Here is a 12,342-nt window from a genome sequence, read left to right as displayed (position 1 = left end):
AAACCTTGGAAATGTCAGCGGGCCGCAGGCGGCGGGCGCAGGCAGCAGGAGCCATTGTTGCTGGGGCCCGCGGGGAGCAGGCGCCGCCGGGGCAGATGGGGAGCGCGCTAATGCGGCGCCCCCCCAGGGCAGCCCCCCGGGACCCCCGGCCAAGGGGCCCTGCCACCACCACCTGCCTCCCGCGGGGGGGCCGCAGGGCAGGGGGCCGCGTGTGCCGCCCCTCGAGCACCGCCACTACTCGCACACCCTTGGATAACCACGCCGTGCGCGGGGACGCGATGGACTTGTGGGGTTACAGGACGACAAGAAGAGCCTGCAGCCCCCCCGCCTGCTGTCCCCACTGCTACCTGCCCTACCTGCGCTGTTTGTGCGCCGCCACCCGCAGCTCGTCCCTTATAGTTTATTAACATGCACTAATAAACAGCGCGCCTCGCTCCCGCTGTGCTGCCGAGTGAAGCCAGTCAGAATAACTGCATTAGCTTTGCTGTTCGTTCTCAGCACATTTTTCCCACATGGGAACAATTAGGACCAACTCCCTCCAGATTATAGTTAGAGATCCATCATATTTGAACAAAAATAATAATAATCATCTTTTCCACGACTGCATCTGTAGGCATCTGCAGAAGATTAACCTGCCTGACGCCACCACCAGGGCTAGGCTCTTAACCTCCTCGGCAGCTCCCCTGCTCGTAAGGGGTTAACGCTCCCCGGGCTCCAACTTACACCTATTATGCTCAAGTTTAAAAATAAGATGTGAAAGATGCATTATGTAAGGCCAGCACTGCTATCCTGCCCATCTCCTATTTTGGAATTAAAGATCATCATTGCTCACATCAAAGGGGCTGGGTGAGAATAAAAGAAAAGACAGGAACAATGAAAATAGCTACCCGACACGAACCAGATCAAAGGAGCAGGCACAGAAAATGAGGAGCTAGGGGGTCCTTTAATTACTGTCCACATCCTCCAAGTCATGTGGTGAAAAAGAAGGGAAAAAAGTTTTGAAGGCCACTGGGTTTTGTCTTGCTGTGGCTCCTGTTTCCACAGTCTGTGCCAGTTCCCTACAAACTGCTCTGCTTTTTATTTTTTCATTTTATTACAGTCAAATAGGACTCCTGGACTCCAAAACTCCTCCCTTATGCCAGGAGGAGGAGAGGGAAGGAGGGGTAAGAGGGGCAGTAGTGGAGATAGTCTATAGCAATTGCCTGAAACAATTTCAGGAGGACTGCTCCAGGCAGCGCCCCGGGAGCTGCTTTGGGAAGGAGAGAGCTGGCTACCTGAGGCTAGTCTTTATTTGCAGGCCTCCCGGGTTGAGAAAACTTCAAATTCACATAGGGCACTGCTCCGTGGGGCAGCAGATCAAACCTGGCTACTAGCTGTTTGAGCTCAGCAGCAGAAAAAAGGATTGCTCTGGGACTGAGCGTAAGTAGAAGCATGATTAAACTTCAAACATATCCCCCCCCCTTTTTATACACAGCAGACAGTTGTGGCTAATATTTCAATATGGACTTTAAAAACACACTGCAAATAACTTACTCCGGCACGCTGGCTGCAAGCTGAAAAATAATAAAAAATTAAACTAGCTGTATTATTGCAATGAAGTCAAACGTTCAGATTTACCTTTCATAAATAATTAAGGGCCTGCTATTTAAAAGGATCCCTTTTTATTTAACTCAGCCGTCAAAATTGAAATTTGGGTATTTGACTGCCGATTGGAGTGGCGCATCGCAGCATTTATTTCCTTCTATTTGCGTTTCAAATGCAGCGCATTTCTCCCTAATTACTCTTGACTTATGTTTGTTTTTATAAGACACAATAAAAAAAAGCAGTACTGGGAAAAAATAGGACAATGATTTAGAAATTCCTTTGTAAGAAGCTGACCAGTCTTTCTAGGAAATAATGGGGCATTATCACTTTTACAAAGATCTTGGAAAAGCACAGAGCCAGGATGTTCCCAAGAAAGTGTGTTTACTAATATAGATACCAGCAGTGGCTGCAGACAGAAGTCACTGAAGAGGAAAATGTATTCCTGTCTCAGGTCAGTTTGCTTGGATTTATGCTGTGTGCCAAACTAGAGCATGAAAAGCATTCAAACAGAATTTTATAGACTCTAAAGAAGGCAACTAATGTCACCAAGACAACATCTATCTAGGAAAGGGGAACACAGGACACAAAGGCATCCTTCTCCCCATCCTATTTACATCTTGGAAACCCCTTAGACAAGCAGTAAGGGCGATGCTTTAAGAGGCAATTTAGCCTCCAAACTGCAACGAGTGCCAAGTTGCTTCATCTTCTTTCTCTTGAAAGTTGCCTCCACCGTTTCCTGCTCTCGGGCACTAACATGCAGCGAGCAGCCATTCTCAGGAGGACAGCTGAGGACTAAATTAAGCAAATATAGACTACAAAGCTGCTTTCCTAAGTGGGCATCCTGCCTAGGCTCTACATCTAAGCAGTGTGCTAGGTACTGAGTGTACCGAGTTCCAGTTAGCTGTCTTGCAAACATCCGCGTTGGGAACCTTGCCCAAGCAAGCCTTCAAAGCTGCCATTGCTCTGGTGGGATAAACATGGGAGCAGTGGGACTGGGACATTTGCCTCCTTGTAACAGGTCTCAGAGTATCGCATTATCCATTTAGATAGCCTTTTGATTGAGAGAGTTTCCCTTTTGGGCTTAGCCCCAAATGCTAAGAACAGATGAGATGGTTTAAGAAAGTCTCCAGGTAAAACATGAAAAGGATGCTTAACATCCAGCTTCTGACGAACAGCTACACTCAGGGAGCCACAAGGGCTGGGGAAATAAACACGGTCAATTAAATGAACTGATTGAAAAGAAATCAGAGATCGCTCTGGGGAAAATTTGCGATTCAGTCGTACAGCCACCACCACCTTGTTGGGATGGGGCAAAAGCCAGGAGGAACTGGAGTGCCTTACTCGTTTGGCAAAAGGTGGCCACCATAAGGAAGGAAATAAACTTTAAAGGAAATAAAATACAAAGAAAAATCCATGATGGGTTCAAAAGGAAGCTCAACCAGCTCACTCAAAGCCTCAGCACTGAACAGGGAATTATACTGGGGGAAATGCAGTCAGCAGTAAAGGCTCCTCAGCAAATGTTCTGTCCTTTCCACTGACTGTCCCACGAAACACACAGATAGATGCTGAGCAATCTTCCAAAACACTCCAAGATGAATTAATAAGAATAAATTAAACGAAGCGCAAACTAATAGGGATGGTGCAGAATAAGACTCAGGTTTTTTATCTCATCAGAAAAATACCTACACGCTCATTCATGGGTGGAAGTAATTTTCTAATAGTTCAGATATTTTTGATGCATTTGTTCAAAAGACTTTAGGAAAATAGTTGCCAGAAGATCTACACGGAAGAGTTCCCTCTGCTTTTTGTCTTTCCTTTGCAACTTTGGCAGTACATTCAAGGGGCTGCCCAAGCAGTGATGGGCTTTGTGGGGGCTCTGAGCTCAGTGACATCCATAACTGAAGAAGGCTAAGCACGAACGGAAAGTATGCTTCTCCCCCAGATAAGGAATCTGGAAAGGCCATAACTGTGAAAGAAGGCTGTTGAGACAGTGCCAGCCTATCTGAAAATCACAGCGAATGAGCTCAAGCTGCCGTCACTGGGAGCACGTGTGCCTTTTCCTGTCTCACTTTTTGGAAACCCAGGGGTATTGCTGCAAAGGGAGGGAAGTCCTGAAGTAGTCTCCAACTCCAACTCAAGAGAAGGGTGTCTTGTAAAGCTAATCTAGTTATTTATCCCAGGGAACTCAAGCAACATTTGCTATTGGGATTGCGGAGTCCTGATTTTGATTGTGGAAGTCAATCACCCTTTAATTCTCCTTTAACCTTTTAAGAACATAGCACTGCTCATTAAGGCCCTTCAAACTGCACCAGAAACAAAATTCAAACTTCCCATTTTGCTACAATTCTTTTTTTTTTTTTTTTTTTTTTTTTTTGAGAAGGATCATACTGTCACAGAATAATTTACTCTGGAAAGGTTGTATGGAGTTCACCTCTCCATAAACTGTTCCTCAAAATTAGTTTGATGCCACCACCGTAAAGTCACAGGGTATATCAATGTATTCTTTATTTTGGATGACACTTTATAAGTAAAATTACTGTAGCAGACTCGCTCCTGGAAGCCCGTCTGTCACTGGGCAGAGAAGATACTACCACGTCATGCTCTCCAGAAGTGAGATGTTTGTTCCCCAAGTCCATTCCTACAACAGTGCCTCAGGGAGGTAATGAGGCAGCAGGCAATTTTGGAAAAGAAAGCAGAGCAGTGCTCAGTGGTTGACAGAATTGCCTAGCCAAAAGCACAGAAAAATAAAGTATATTTCTTCCTTCGACTAAGTTTCTGATTTTGTAAGTGTGGGAGATATTATCCTCTGCTGAAGTTACTCATTCCATTTTAGTCATTTCTTCTCTTGAGTCAAAAACCTTAGCCTTTGTGTTTCACTTCTTGGTTGCCGCCTCTGGACCCACTCTACCTTCACCAGTCTTTTCCCCTTCTTGCCTCCCCACACTGTTTTGCCATTTCTGATCTTCCTCTTGCCAGTTAGCACCCCATCTCACATCCTCTGTCCTTCCCATCTCTAATTCTGTTATTTTATCCTTTCTCTGCCATGCAATCCTTCAGCTTCCCTTTCAAGATTTCAAGGACCATGCTAATCCTCTTCCCATCTCCTCCTCTACTTTTGTGTCATCTCCATGGTCAGAGCATATAAGTCTGTCTCTCCCTGAAGTCATTCACGTTCCTTTCCAACTGGTCTGCTCCCAGCTCTGTGAATCTAAAACAAAGGGTGATGTGGGGCTACTACAGCAATGCAAAAGAGAGAGGGCGAATGCTTGGCAATCAACTGAGAGGCAATTCCCAATATAATATCCAGAAAAAAAAAAAAAAAAAGACATTTGGTCAAAATTACAGGATGACCCAGGTGAGTGAACTTGGAATGCACATTCCAAGATTAGGAAATTAAGATGTAAGATTACATCTTTCAGAAAGACACCATTGTTCAGTCAGCCAGGACAGATTCAACCCAGCCCTCATGTTATCAAATGATCAAGAAGAAAGAACAACTCTCCTACAGACTTCCATACAACTAAAAGACAAAAGCATAACTCTGATGCTTCTTAAAAATTACAGATGCTTCCAGAATATACTGTGTATGTACACGTGGCTACCTCAAATGTAAATAGTCCGATGCCTTACTGAACGTACCCTCTCACACTGATATAACATACTTCTTTAAGATATTCACATATTCATATTGATACATTTTTGAATTAAGAATTTTGCTTATTATGTTTTTCAGTTCTAAAATATTTTTAAAGACTCATGTGAGGCTCTAATGCAACTATATATCTGATAAAATCTGCAACCAATCCAAACTTCTCCCTTTGAGTTTAACTTGGACATATTCCTGCGTGCTTCCACAGCACCAACTTAAAATAACCTGGTGAATTTCCTCCTTATTCTCCGGGGCAGATGTAATGTTCTGGCTGTGACTGGAGTGAGACTCTGAATTATATGGCAAGAACAACCTCAAATCCTAATTTCAGAATATTCAGCTGAATACCTTAATGATGGTTTTGTCTGCCAACAGATACAACCCACACCCAGGAATGGAAGGAAACCTGGCCGGGGAGGCCACATGGGTTTGTAACAAAGCAGGGAAAAGGAAATGTCCCAGGAAAAGCAGGAGATGCTTCACTGATAAATCTCCCCAAGTCCCTAGCAGAGGGATAGAAGTCATTTTGCTGGTGTTTTGTTTACCTCTGCATTTTTCCCTTTTCCGCTCCCTATCATGTTAATATTTCCCCTTCACTCATTGCCACCTCTCAAGCAGCTTCTAACCCGTTACTACTCTCCTACCTTCACTGCTACATGAATTCACCCAGCTTTTACCCTAGTACATTATTTATCTCCTGCTGTCCATTTAAAAGGCAGGATCTGGCAAAACAAGTAAACAAGCTTGTTTCCCACCGAACTATCCTCTTCTTTAAGGTATCTTAACATACAGCCTCCTGTTTCAAGGGAGAAATCCTCCTTTATCTACTACCCTAACAAACAGCGTGTCTTTTGAGCTTGTTTGGGAAAGGCGAAGAAATGGGAATCTAGATAAAAGTCACTTTTTTAAAGGAATTTTGAGACTTTGTTCATCAGCTGATGCTCTATTTGAAGCTCAAAAGCAGAGATATTTAAAATCCTTTACAGGGATGGCTTTGGGCTTGTTCCTGTCGCAGGGGTCTCAGTGCCGGCAGCCCACGGCCCCACCTCACAGCAGGAGCAGCAGGAGGGGAACCTTCACCTCTCAGCGCCCAGCCCATGCAGGCAGCGAGTGTGACGCTGGGCCTGGGTCCCCTGCGGTGACACGGGGGGAAGCCTAAGGGGAGGGCAGGGGGATGACACAGGACGGGGGGACTCGGGCTGCCTGAGGTACAAGTCTGCCCATCTCCAGTCTAGTTAACAAAGATTACAAGAAGGAAAATGTGAGCAGAGAGCAGGTGCTGCCTGCAGCTTCCTGAACTCAGTGAAACCTGCAGGCCCGAGCTCGGGGGAGCAGAACCAGGGGGCCAGGCAGGGCGCATGGCGCCATGCAGACACAGCAGGGACGGGGACACTCAGGAGCAGCCCGGCTGCATGCCAGCCACCACCTCATCTCACGCCACTCACCCAGGTCTCTGCCAGCCACCCAGGTCAAACAAACCCGGCACTCTCCACAGCCATCCCCCCTCAGACTTACCTCACGCCCTCTGCTCGCTCGCCTTCCTGCTCCCCGCCACAGCCGCCACATCCCCCTGCCTGCCCGGGCCACGCGCTCCTCACGGCCTCTTCCCTCATGGCGCCGGCCCCACCGCCTCCTTCCCCACAGCCCCACACCGCCCATCCGCCACCACGGCCCCCTGTGCCCCACGGAAGGGCGAGGGGGGTGGGCGGCGTGGCTTCCACCTCAGCGTGGGCTGTCCCGCTGGCACGCCGCGTGGCTGCCAGGGGCTGAGGCGCGACCGGTGCCTCACGGCGCCCGCTCTGGCGTGAGGTGGCAGCAGGGAAAGCGGCAGTCACCACCGCGCCTTGTGCCGGGGCTGGCCCTCCAGTGTGGGGCTGTCTAGTGTGATTTTAAGTCAAAACCTGCCCCCTTTTATTTCTGGAGATTGTTCACAAGAGGTCTGCGCCTCCAGCCCCCTGTGGCTGCCATCTCTCGGCATCAGACTTATACCCCAAAGACTTATACCCCAGACTTATACCCCAAAACTCAGCACAGGAACCATTTTAAAACTGTTTTCAGAAGCCCTGAGCTCCCCACTGGGCAGGGCTGGCAGCTCAGCGGGCGCTCAGGGCCAACGGCTCGGCCCTGCTGCCAGCAGCGCACCAGAGCCCGGGGGAGCAGGAAGACAGGCGGGCGGTGTGTAGTGCACGTTACCTCCATGAATTTTACTGGCTTTTCTCTATCCAAATGTTCTTGCAACGCTTTTCACTAAAGAACTTGTTTTCCACATCGCTGTCAGCACTTCTGAGGCCAACAGACTGGGAGCACCAGCCAGACTTGGCCAGGCTGGAGGAGGATGAAATGAGTGCTCCTGAGCACTGCTCTAGTAACACATCTCACTGCCCAGGGGCAGCTGAGCACTTGGCTTTTAGGCAAAGAAGGCCAGTGTCACTCTGTCAGTCATACTGCAGGGGCCACATAGACCAGACAGAGGCCTGTGGTCTCGTTACATTTGTGGGTTTAATTACACTAGAACATGGAACTTCAAAGATGGGAGGTTGGCAACAGTAGCATAGTAGGCTCTCAAGACTACAAGGAGAAATCAAAAAATCTTCTTTCCACACAAGGACCCTCTAGACACAGCCAAGTCCCCACCTAAAGCTGATCAGCAATGTCTGCCTTTGCATAAGTTTTTTTAACATGGCCTTCAAGAAAGTCTTTTCTTCACAGCTGACTTGCCCCCTTTATAACCAATGGTCATGACAAGGCAGATTACCAGCTCTATCGGCAGAGGAGACCCAACAGTTTGTTCAATAGGATATCAGCTGTGCTTAACAGCCAGAAGGCTCAGGACTTCAGGATACCCTTCTCCTGCCCAAACAGCTAGCAAACACCCCAGTGTTTCATCAGTTGAGAAAAATCCCATGAACTTCAGCCCACGCACTAAGAAATCTTCTGTTGCCAGTCTTGGGAAAATATGAGTACCAGCGAAAACACCACCTTCTTCATGGTAAAATAAACCAGAATGCCTTGCCTAAATAAGATTCCTTCATTTCACCAGCACATCCACACATACATTGCTCCAGAATGGGAACCAACAAATCACAGCAAAAGAGGATTGTTGTAATCCCTAGTAATATTTATTTCACAGGCTAGGGGCTTTTTTTCTACCCCACGTTTGATTTCTAGTCCTCTGGCATGACAGCACTGCTTGCCTGCCCACCCTACCCAGTGCCTACATGGGAAAAAGAAGAATACACTGTTAGCGCTTGCAAGGTTCATTTAAGATATACAATACCCTCTGTACAGTCTGTTACTTCTTAGAGAATGATTTTTAAAATGGGCAAAGAAATGCCCTCCAGTGAAGAAAGAAAAATCTAACGTGAAAAAATGCCAGTTTAGGTCTATGGTGTCATGGTCCACAGGGGGGGCTTTTTCCCCTCAATACTAATTACCTACAAGGCAGGATACAGCACTATATGTTAAGCACCATGTCTGATCAAGCAGAAGACTTTTTTAAATGGTTTACTAGTTATTAGGTATCCTGCACTCTACATGCTGTGCTGACATAAGATTTTACTGCTTGAGGATCCAATTTCCAAAGACTAAAAAATATAAAAGGTTTTATTTACCTTAAGTACACAAAATACTGCTACTCTTGAACACTACATTGGGGGATCCCCTTAAAAAGAAAAACAAATTCTGATTTCTCTGAGTGAGAAGGATCCACACTGGTGAAAATAAATCTGGAGAGGAAGCGGTATGAGATACCGGCGGCACAAATCTCTCTTATCCTCTACACACATCTTGTTGTAGGGAGTAGGAGGTTGCGAGGGGAAGAGGAGAGGAAGAAGAGCTGAAGAAATGCCCAATGCATGCATCCGCCGTGCGCTGACGTCCCCAGGCGATACCCTTCTCCGGTGTCACTGTACGCTGGCTTTGTGGACAAAATTGACTTCTCGTTCCCTGCAGCCAGCCAGCTACAGCCCGGCAAGCTGACAAAGCCATTGATTTTCCTTGTCCTTAAAAGCACGCTCTGCTGAGCTCGGAGCCGCATGCTTGTAACTTTAAGGGGGGTGCGTTTTATTTAATTGTGCCTTTTCTTGGCCTGAATTTCCCCCAAAAAGCTGAAGAGGGCATGTGCTTATTATCTTTCAGTGCAGCATGCGCTCGGTGCAACCTGAGCTCTTCGGATACTCCGGTCTGAAAATTAGAAAAAAATTAATTGCGAGGAAAAACAAGGCTGCTCTGCGACTGTGATTCAATCAATTACCATTATCTGCCAGCGCAGCCCTCCCCGCCGCCCCCGGACCACTTGTGTTTAACTTTCTTCGCCAGTCACCACGGCCCCGCAGCGTGCTGGCGGTGCGGCGCTGGCGGCTGGCTCCCGCGCGGGGCCCTTATCAGGCGCTCCCAGTCAGCGCTGGCCCCGCGCAGCTGCCGGGGACCCCCTCCGTCCCCCGCGTTATCTGCCGCCGCAGGCCTCGGCCGGCGAGGAGGGGGCCCAGCAGCCCCCGGCCTCCCCACCGCCCCGGCCAGAAGGGGCTCCGCCGCCGGCCGCCCCGCTCCCGCCGAGCCTCCTCCGGCGAGCCCGAACCGTCTGAAGAGAGGCAGGAACAAAACCGCAAATTTAGATTAATAAAGCATTTGTTGATTCTACAGAAACTTAGCAGGCCCCTAAGAAATCCACCAGAGACCTGTGCAGCTCCAGTAATTTTCTGTTATATTATCTTTCTTGTAAAATACTTCCCCAGACAGAGCCCCCAAAGGGGCTCAAATATCACTGTGACTAACCGAAATCAATGTGCACTCACCTATTGACATTTTTACATAGTTTTTGGATTTAGTATCCGGCCCAAAACACAATCAAATCTTCTGCCAAGGAAATAACAGGCACTTAGCTAGTCAGCTATTAGTGTTACAAAGGAAAAAATGTGGGCACCCAAGGGAGATGGGAGAGACGGCATTGACGTCAGGGGTAATTGGGTGTCTGAGAGAAATTGCCAACGGCTGGCCAAAACCCCCAGAGGCCCACACAAAGCTGAGCTGCAACTCTAATAAAGGAAAGTAAATTCTAGAAAGGGGCTTTGCTGCAAAGAAGCCTAGCAGGAACCAAAAATATCTCCCACATACACAAACACACACACACACACAAATAAAAAATAAAAAATACATTTAGGAGCTCGCTTTCGCACATCTGTTTCAGGCTAAAGTGCTTTCTACTTTTTTCCAGGACCACATGGATTTTTATGTCGTACCGTATGTTCACCATCTATTTTTATAAACAGAATTCAGGGCTTTAAAGAAACTTATTCTTAATCATGCGGCTCTGAACTGCAATCTCCCTGTCACCCTCTGCAGCACAGTTAGAAACGGTTTGGTCCGTTCTTTAAAAAATCAAAACCAAACTTTCAGGGAAAATGAAAAGCGCAGCAGACCCACTGTGGCAGCTGTGGCGAAGGAGCTGTCCGCCGGGTGGAAGGGCATTTGCACACACCAAACCTCTCCTTCGCCTCTGTTACATCCGTGCACGCAGCACCAGTGCTCCCCTCACACGCCAGATCCAAGAGATTTCAGATCAGTCGCCCTGGGCAGAGTTTAGCAGGGACTTGAAGGCATTAGCCCCTTCTTTCCACTCATCCAGATCTCTGCCATGCAAACAGAAACCTCCTCTCCTCCCAAGGCAGCACCACAGGTGATGAGTGACACGTATTTGACCAGTTCTTGGTAGGGCATACCTTTCTCCATCCCCCTTCTCCTCCACGGGGACACCTATCATACTCCTCCCACGGCAAGTCTCAAACAGCCAGTCACTAATTGTGATGTAAAATTCAGATTGGTGCTTTCCAGGACGATCAACTGTCAGAAACATTTTTTGTGTCTCCTATACAGAACACAGAAATGCTTCTCTAGTAGGTGATTTGGAATTTAAGCCAAGTTTCAAGAATAACAAGAAGGTCAAGATCTTAGTAGGTTCAGATCTTCTATTACACGTACTTGTATCCACATCATAACCATCACGATGTTGCATCTACAGGGGTCCTGATAAGCCTATCAAGTGAGTGCAAACAATTTCACTTATCAGCCGCCCTCCACCCAACCAAAAAGCAGAGGCAGAATAACAATTTAGAAGGAGGCTGAGATACAAACACAATGTTCACACACACAGAAAAAATCAGACGGCTTTTTAAGCACTGCAGCACGTATGGTATAAAGAAGTCTTTACAAATATATGTACAAAACAGCTGTCTGAAAAGATCAGAAGCATTTGATCATAAAATTGTATTGCAGAGACTGAGATGAATATTGCTTTCAGAGAAGGAAGAGAGGCATTAAGACAAAAAGCTGACTAAGAAATATAGTTAAAAAAACTCTACCCAAAAATCAGATACAAACTGAACAAATATCCCAGACATTGGGATGTAAAAATGAAATTGGTGTCTCTCTTCCTGGTGAGCCAAAGTCCTGCAGATGACTCCAGTCATACAGAAGAGGATCTGAAAAGGTCCCATCCGCAGCTGCACAGGGCAGATGTTGGCAGAGGAGAGCGTCTCCACTATCTGCACCATTCCTTAATGGCAAAGCTGTGAGCCAAGGCAGACCTCCGAGTGTCAGACAGGAGCATCAGGCCTCCTTCCCCCTCCGCTTCCCACAGTGCTTACAGCTCAACAGAGAAATGGGGAGTTAAAACCATTGGACTAACGCTGTCATGTCATGTCCCTGACAACACCACCAGAAACGATGAGTGATTCATTGCTATCCTGAAGTTCACACCCTTACAATTTTATCGCGCAAATATTGCAGCGAGACTTTTATAAAATTGCACCTTAATTTTTAAGCAAATATATCCACTCCTCCTGTAGCCAAGCGCATGTGCATGACATACGAATTAAATCATTCGCACCAACACACTACGTAAAGGAAAATGCAGACTTTCCTTTATGCTCAATTAAAGCAGTATATGAGCAATAAATGCAAAATGCCATAATATTGTATATTTGTAGCTAGACAACCCTACAAAGCCTCCTATTGATGCCTCAGATCTAATGCACTCTAATATTAAAACCTTCAGTTTAATTCTTCTCAGTTGTGTTGTCTTTGATTAACCAGGGAAAATGTGGAAGGGTTTC

The 12,342-nt window shown here is 46.9% G+C and overlaps 1 protein-coding gene across 6 annotated transcripts in view; it reads right to left on the bottom strand.

The window, feature by feature from the left end:
- ZNF423 (zinc finger protein 423) overlaps positions 1–12,342 on the bottom strand; it is a 209,498-nt gene that overhangs the window by 122,381 nt on the left and 74,775 nt on the right. The window contains exon 1 of one of the 6 annotated variants that reach the window (XM_068693089.1): positions 6,749–7,028. The exons of the other annotated variants lie outside the window; for them this stretch is intronic. The gene's annotated coding sequence lies outside the window, so the exon portion shown is untranslated. Of the gene's footprint in view, positions 1–6,748; positions 7,029–12,342 lie in introns of those variants that run through there. 6 annotated transcript variants of the gene reach the window in all.

This window comes from Anas acuta, chromosome 10 (genome assembly GCF_963932015.1).
Source record: "Anas acuta chromosome 10, bAnaAcu1.1, whole genome shotgun sequence".
Classification (NCBI taxonomy): Eukaryota; Metazoa; Chordata; class Aves; order Anseriformes; family Anatidae; genus Anas; species Anas acuta.
Note: the sequence above shows the minus strand (reverse complement) of the source record. Positions and strands in the feature narration are given on the sequence as shown.